Consider the following 8180-nt stretch of genomic DNA (forward strand, 5'->3'; position numbering starts at 1 on the left):
CCCTGGTAGCTCTGGGCCTCACTGCCCTGGTCTCCTTCTAACTCCAGGTCCTTGGGTCTCTCTCCATCCCGGCCCTGGGTCCCCTCTACCTCCCAGCCCTGGACCTCTATGCCTCCCTGCCCCTGTCCAACCCTGCCCTGTTCCCCCTCAGCCTCCCGGCCCTGGCCCCCAATCATCCAGCACAGGTACCCCTCTGCTTTCTGGACCTGTTCCCCTCTGCCTACCTGCCCGGGTCCCCCTCTGCCTCTCGGCCCAGGTACCCTTCTGCCTTCCGGCCTTGGTACCCCATCTACCGGCCCAGGTACCCCTCTGCCTCCTGGCCCTGGCACTCCGGTGCCGCCCTGCCCTAGTCCCACTTTCTGTACCGGGCCTGGTCCCCGTCTCTCCCGGCCAAGGTACCCTTCTAAATCCTGGCCCTGGTCCCCCTCTGCCTCCCCGCCCTGGTCCCCCTCTGCCTCCAGCCCCTGTTCCACCGCTGCCTCCCGGCACTGGTCCCAATCTGCCTCCCGGCCCTCGTCCCCCTCTGCCTCCCGGCCCTGATCCCCGTCTGCCTCCCGACCCTGGCCCCCCTCTGCTTCCTGGCCCTCGTCCCGCTCTACCTCTCGGCCTTTGTAGCTCTCGACCTCGCGGCCCTTATTCCCCTCTGCTTCGCTGTCCTGATCGTCCTCTGCCTCCCAGTGCTTGTTACTTTCTGGCACCCGGCCCTGATACGCATCTGCCACCTGCACCTGGTCCCCCTCTACCTACCTACCTTGGTCCCCATTTGCCACCCAGCCCTGTCCCCCGTCTCCCTCCGGCCCTGGTTCGCCCTCTGCCTCTCTGCCCTGGTTCCCCCTGCTTCTCGGCCCTGGTCCCCCTCTGCTTCTGGGCCCAGTTACCCCTCTGCCTCCTGGCCCTGGTCCTGCTCTGACACCCTGCCCTGATCCCCTTCTAGCCCCTGGTCCTGGTCCTTCTGTGCCTCATGGTCCTGGTTTCTTTCTACCTCCAGCCCTTTGGGTCCCTCTCCATTCCGGCCCTGGGTCCACCATACCTTCTGGCCCTAGTCCCTGTCACCCTTCCCGGTACCCTTCTGCCTCCTGGCCACGGTACCCCTCTGTCTCCCGGCCGTGGTCCCCCTCTGCCTCCCCGCCGTGGTTCCTCTCTGCCTCCCGGCCCTTGTCCCCCTCTGTCTTTCAGCACTGGTCCCACTTTACTTTCTGGCCCTGGTCCCATTCTTCTTCCGGCCCTAGGTCCAATCCAAACCCCTGCCTTGGTCCCCATTTTCTGCCCGGACATGGTCGCCCTCTGACTACCGGCATTGGTGCCCCCGTTACTCCCAGCCCTCGTCGCCTTGTACCTCTCAGCCCTGGTCCCACTGGGGCTCTCGGCACTGGTCCCCTTGTACCTGTCAGCCCAGGTCTCTCTCTTCCTCCAGGCCCTGGCCCCTCTCTCTGTCCTGGCCCTGAATCCCCTCTATCTACCAGCCTAGATGCCCCTGTCTACAGTCCCAGGTACTCCTCTGCCTCCCGACCCTAGTCCCCAGTCTCCCGGCCCTGGTCCCCCTCTGCCTCCAAGCCCTGGTCCCCCTCTGCCTCCAAGCCCTGGCCCCCCTCTGCCTCCCGACCCTGGTCCCTTTAAGCCTCCTGGCCCTGGTCTACCTCTATCTCCAGGCCACTGGGTCTCTCTTCGTCCCGGCCATGGGTCCCCTGTACCTCTGGGCCTTGGTCCCCCTGTCTGCCAGCCCTGGTCTCCCTCTACCTCCAGGCCCTGGCCCCACTCTGCGTCCCGACCCCGGGACCCTCTATCTCCTGGCCTAGCTCCCCCTGTCTCCCGGCCCAGGTACCCCTTTGCCTCCCGGCACTGTTCCCCCGGTCTACAGGCCCTGGTCCCCCTCTGCCTCCCGGCCCTGGTCCCCCTCTGCCTCCCGGCCCTAGTCCCCCTATGCCTCCCTACCCTTGCCCCCCCCCGTCTTCTCGGTCCTGGTCCCCCTTTGCCTCCCGACCCAGGTACCCTTCTGCCTCTTGGCCCTGGTCCCCCTCTGCCTTCAGGACCTGGTACCCCGTCTACTGGCCCAGGTACCCCTCTACCTCCTCGCACTGATACCACCCTACCCCCGCGGCCTAGTCCCCCTCGGCCTCCAGGCCCTGGTGACACTCTGCCTCCCTGTCCTGGTTCCCCCCCGTGCTTCCCGGCCCAGGTCCCTCTGTGCCTTCTGGCCCTGGTCCCCTTCTACGTCCAGGCCCTTGTTTCTCTCTCCATCCCGGCCCTGGGTCGCCTCTACATCCAGGCCCTGGTCCCCAGTCTCCCGTCCTAGTTACCCCTCTTCATTCTGACCCTGATCCCCCTCTGCCACCCTGCCCTGGGCCCCTTCTATATCCTGGCCCTGGTCCCCCTCTGATTCCCGGCCCTGGTCCATCTCTGCCTCCCGAACCTGGCCCCACATCTCCCTGCCCAGGTACCCCTCTGTCCCCTGACCCTGGTCCCCCTCTGCCTCCTTCCCCTGGTCCCTTTAAGCCTACCGGCCCTGGCCTCCCTCTACTTCCAGGCCACTGGGTCTTTCTACGTCCCGGCGATGGGTCCCCTCTACCTCCCGGCCCTGGTTCCCCTGTTGTACCAGCCCTTGTTTCCCTCTACCTCCAGGCCCTGGCCCCTCTCTCTGTCCTGGCCCTGGGATCCTCTACCTCTCGGCCTAGTTCCCCCTGTATCCCGGCCCAGGTAATCCCCTGCCTCCTGGCACTGGTCCCCTTCTGGCTCCATGACCTTTTTACCTCCTCTTCTCGGCCATGGTCCCCCTTTGCCTCCTGTCCCTGGTACCCCTCTGCCTTCTTACCCTGGTCCCCCTCTGCCTCCCGGCCCTGGTCCCCTGTCTATCGGCCCGGGTACCCCTCTGCCTCCTGGCCCTGGTCCTCCCCTGCATCCAGGCCCTGGTCGCCATCTGACTCCCTGCCCAGGAACCCCTCAGTCTCCTGGCCCTGGCCCCCCGTCTACCGGCCCTGGTCGCCCTCTGCCTCCCGACCCTGGGTTCCCCCTAACTCCCGGCCCTGATCCCCCAGTATCTCCTGGCCCAAGTATCCCTCTGTCACCTGGGCTGGTCCCCCTCTTTCTCCCGGTCCTTGTCCCCCTCGTCCTCCCAGCCCTGTTCCCCTGGCCAAGGTACCCTTCTGCCTCCTGGCCCTGGTCCCCATCTGCCTCCCTTGGGTCTCTCTCCATCGCGGAGCTGGTTCCCCTTTACCTCCAGACCCTGGTCCCCAGTCTGCCAGCCCAGGTACCCCTCTGCCTCCTGGACCTGGTCCCCCTCTGCTTACATGCCCTGGTCCCCATCTGCCTCCCGGCCCTGGTACTCCGTAGCCTCCCGGCCCTGGTCCCCCCATGCCTCCCTGCCCTTGTCTCCCCCGATTCTCGACCCTGGTGCCCCTTTGCCTCCCGGCCCAGGTACCCCTCTGCCTTCTGGCCCTAGTCCCCCCACCCTGCCATCATGCCCTTATCCCCCTCTGCATTCCGGACCTGGTCCCTCTGTGCCTCCAGGCCTTGGTTTCCTCGTACCGCCAGGCCCTTGGGTGAGTCTCCATCCCGGCCCTTGGTCCCCTCTACCTCCCGGCCCTGGTCCCCCTGTCTCCAGGCCCAGGTACCCCTCTGCCTCCTGGCCCTGGTCCGCCCCCGCCACCCTGCCCTGGTCCCCCTCTGTCACTATGCCGTGGTCCCCCTCTGCCACCCGGCTCTGGTCCCCCATCTCCCGGCCCTGGTACCCCTCTGCCTCTTGGCCCTGATCCCCCTCTGCCTCCCGGCCCTAGTCCCCCGTCTCCAGGCCCAGGTACCCCTAAGCCTCCCAGCCCTGGGTCCCCTCTAGGTCCTGTTCTAGTCACCCATCTCCTGGCCCAGGTTCCATTCTAAATCCTGGCCCTGGTCCCCCTCTGCCTCTCCTCCCTAGTCCCTTTGAGCTGCCGAGCCCTGGACACCCTCTGCTTCCCTGTCCTGGTCCTCCACTACCTCCCTTCCTCTCGTCCCCTGGTCCCCCTCTGACTTTCAGCCCTAGGTCCCCTTTCCTTGCGAGAAGCTGGGGGGTGATAAGGGCAGGAAGGCTCAGGTGCCCCTTTGCCTGCCGGCCCTTGTCCCCGTTTCCTGGCACTGCTCCCCCTCTGCCTACTGGTCCTGGTCCCACTCTCCCTCCCTGCTCTGGTCCACACCACCTCTGGACCCTGGTCCCCCTCTGCCTCCTGGCCCTGGTCCCCCTGTTTCCCGGCGCTGGTGCCCCTCTGCCTCCTGGTCCTAGTTTCACTCTGTAACCCTGCTTTGGTCCACACCGCCTCTCAGCCCTGGTCCCTCTCTGCCTCCCAGCCCAGGTACTCCTCTGCGTCCCGGCCCCGGTCCCCCTGCCTCAAGACACAGGTACCCCTTTACCTCCTGGCCCTAGAAACTCTATGCCTCGAGGCACTAGTCTCCATCTAGCTCCAGGCCCTTGGGTTTTTCTCCGTTCCGGCCCTGGGTTCCGTCTACCTTCTAGCCCAGATCACCTCCCGACAGTCAACCCTCTGCCTCCTGGCCCGGGTGCCTCTCTGCCTCCTGGCCCTGGTCCCCCTCTGAATCCCTATCCTGTTGCCCCCTGCCTCTAGGCCCTAGTCCCACTCTGCCCTTTGGCCCTGGTCCCCCTGTCTCCAGGCCCAGTTACCGCTCTGCCTCATGGCCCTGGCTCCCCCTCTGCCTCCATGCCCTGGTCCCCATCTGCCTCCCAGCCCTGATCCCTTTGAGCCTCCCGGCCCCGTTCTCCCTCTACCTCCAGGCCATGGGTCCCTTATACCTCCCGGCCCTGATCTCCTTCTACCTCCAGGCCCTGGCCCCTCTCTCTGGCCCGGCACTGGGACCCTCTACCTCTTAGTCTGGGTCCTCCCCGTCTCCCGGCCCAGGTACCATTCTGCCTCGCGGTCCTAGTCCTCCTTTCTCCCGGCCCTGATACGCCCTGCCTCCCGGCACTGGACTCTTAAACCTTCCGGCCCTGGTACCCCTCTGCCTTCCGGCCCTTGTAAGCCTCTGCCTCTCTAACTTGGTTACCCCCCTGCCTGTCGGCCCTGGTCCCCCTCTGCTTCGTCGCCCTGGTCCCCGGTCTCCCAGCCCAGGTACCCCTCTGCCTCCCCTCCCTGATCTCCATCTGTCTCTCGGCCTTGGTCCCTCTGTGACTCCTGGCGCCCGTCTCCCTTGACCTCCGGGCCCTGGTCACTCGCTCTGCCCTGCCCTGGGTCCCCACTACTTCCCGGCCCTGATGCCCCTGGTTCCCAGTCAAGGTCCCCCTCTGCCTCCCTGCCCTGGTCCTCCCAGCCACCCCCACTCCCGCCTCTCGGCTCGGGTCCCCCTCTGCCTCTCGGGCCAGATACCCCACTGCCACCATGCCCTGGTCCCCCTCTGCTTCCCTGCCCTGGTCCCCCCCGCCTCTCGGGGCGGGTCCCCCTCTGCCTCCCGGCCCCGGTTCCCCATCTACCCCTGGTACCCCTCTGCCTCTTGAACCTGGTCCCCCTCTGCTTACCTGCCCTGGTCCCCATCTGCCACCCGGCCCTGGTCCACCTCTGCCTCCAGGCCCTGGTAACTCTGTGTCTCCCAGCCCTGGTCTCCTTCTATCTCCAGGCCCATGGATCTCTCTCTGTCCCGGCCTGGGGTCCTCTCTACTACCCGGCCTAGGTACCCCTCTGCCTTCTGGCCCTGACCCCCCTCTGCTGCCCTGCCCTGGTCGCCCTCTGCCCTTGGTTCCTGATCTCCCTTTAGTTCTTGGCCCTGATCCCCCTCAACCTTCTGACGCTGGTAATATTCTCCCTCTGGCCCATGGTCCCCTCTACCTCCCTGCCTTGCTCCCCATCTTCCATCTGGACCACACTGGGTCCCCGGTTCTTCCCAACCCTTGTCGCCTTATACCTCCCGGCCAGGTCCCCCTCTGCCTACTGTCCCTGGTTCCCGGATGCCTTCCAGCCCTGTTCTCCCTCACCCTCCAGGCCCTAGCCCCTCTCCTCGTCCCAGCCATGGTTATCCTCTATCTCCCAGCCTAGGTGCCCCTATCTCCTGGACCAGGTACCCCTCTGCCTCCAGGCCCTGGTCCCGCTCTGTCTTCATGCCCTGGTCCCCCTGTGCCTCCCGGCCCTGGTCCCCTGTTCTATCAGACCTGGTCTCCCTCTACCTCCAGGCCTTGGCCGCTCTCTCCGTCCTGGCCCTGGGACCCTCTACCTCCTGGCCTATGTCCCGCTATTTCCCGGCCCCGTTCGCCCTCTTCCTCCTGGCCCTGGTCACCCTATCTCCCAGCCCAGGTACCCCTCTGCCTCCTGGCCCTGGTCCCCCTCTGCCTTCCCACCCTGGTCCCCCTCTGCTTCCCGGCCCTGGCCGGCCTCTGCCTCTCTGTCCTGGTTGTCCCCCGCCTTTCGGCCTTGGTTCCCCTCTGATTCTCAGCCCGATTCCCACTGGCTCCCGGCACAGATACCCCTCTGCCTCCTGGCCCTGGTCCCCCCTGCCACGTCCCTGATTCCCCTGTGACTGCCAGCCCTAGTTCCCCTTTGCTTCCGAGAACAGGGGGAGGACAAGGTCAGGGAGGTAGGAACACCTCTGCCTGCCGGCCCTGGTCCCCGTTTCCCAGCCCTGGTCCCCGTCTGCCTCCCGGCCTTGGTCCCACTCTGTCTCCCGACCCTGGTTACCCTCTGCCTCCCGACCCTGGTCCCCCGTCTCCCGGCCCAGGTACCCATCTGCCTCCTGGCACTGGTCGTCCTCTGCCTCCAGGCCCTGGTCCTCTCGGCCTCCCTTCCATTGTCCCCCCCACGCTTCTCGGCCCTGGTCTCCCGTCTCCTGGCCCAGGTACCCCTCTGCCTATTTTACTTGTACATATTTACTGTTCTATTTATCTTGTCCATTATGTGCATGTAGCTTTACTTCTATTTATACTGGACTTGACACCTGACCACATGTTTTGTTTTGTTGTCTGTCTCCCCCTTCTAGACTGTGAGCCCGTTGTTGCGTACGGACCGTCTCTATATGTTGCCAACTTGTACTTCCTAAGCGCTTAGTACAGTGCTCTTCACACAGTCAGCGCTCAATAAATACGACTGAATGAATAGCCCTGGTCCCCCACTGCTGCCCTGCCATGGTCATCCTCTGCCTCCCAGCCCTGGGTCCCCTCAACCTCCAGGCACTGGTCCCCCTCTGACTGCCGCCCATGGTCTCCCTCTGCCTTTCTGTCCTTGTCCCCGCAACTTCTCGGCCCTGGTCCCTCTTTGCCTTCCGGCCCAGGTACTACTCTACCTCCTGGCCCTGATCCCCCTCTACCTCCCGGCCCTGGTCCCCCGTCTCCTGGCCCAGGTACCCTTCTAAATCCTGGTCCTGGTCCCGCTCTGCCTCCCCGCCCTGGTCCAATTCTGCCTCCCGGCCCTGGATCCCCTCTGCCTCCCTGTCCTGGTCCCCCCCGCTTCTCGTCCCCTGGTCCCCCTCTGACTTTCGCCCTAGTTCCCCTTTACTTCCGAGAAGCGGGGGAGTGATAAGGGAAGGGAGGTAGATTTAATCCTCTGCCTGCTGGCCCTGGTCCCCGTTTCCCGGCACTGGTCCCCCTCTGCCTCCCGGCCCTGGGCCCCTCTGCCTCCTGGCCCTGTTCCCCCTCTACCTCCAGGACCTGGTCCCCCTCTGCCTCCCGGCCCTGGTTCCTTTGAGCCTACAGGCCCTGGCCTCCCTCTATGTCCAATCCATTGGGTCTCTCTCAGTCCCGGCCATGGGTCCCCTTTACCTCCCGGCCCTCGTCCCCCTGTTCTGCCAGCCACGGTCTCCCTCTACCTCCAGGCACCGGCCCCTCTCTCCATCCTGGCCCTGGGACTCTCTACCTCCTGGCCTAAGTCCCCCTGTCTTCCGGCCCAGGTACCCCGTCTGCCTCCCTGCCTTGGTCTCCCCCTGCCTCACGTCCCTGGTCCCCCACTGACTTTCAGCCCTAGTTCCCCTTTATTTCGGAGAAGCGGGTGGGGGGGGGGGACAAGAGCAGGGAGGCAGAGGTACCCCTCTGCCTGCCGGCCCTGATCCCCATTTCCTGGCCCTGGTCCCCCTCTGCTTCATGGCCCTGGTCCCCCTCTGCCTCCCGAACCTGGTCCCCCGTCTCCCGGCCCTGGTCCCTTTGAACCTCCCGGCCCTGGCCTCCCTCTTCCTCCAGACCACTGGGTCTCTCTCCGTTCCGGCCATGGGTCCCCTCTACCTCC

This window comes from Tachyglossus aculeatus, unplaced genomic scaffold (assembly GCF_015852505.1).
Source record: "Tachyglossus aculeatus isolate mTacAcu1 unplaced genomic scaffold, mTacAcu1.pri scaffold_122_arrow_ctg1, whole genome shotgun sequence".
In the NCBI taxonomy this organism is placed as follows: domain Eukaryota; kingdom Metazoa; phylum Chordata; class Mammalia; order Monotremata; family Tachyglossidae; genus Tachyglossus; species Tachyglossus aculeatus.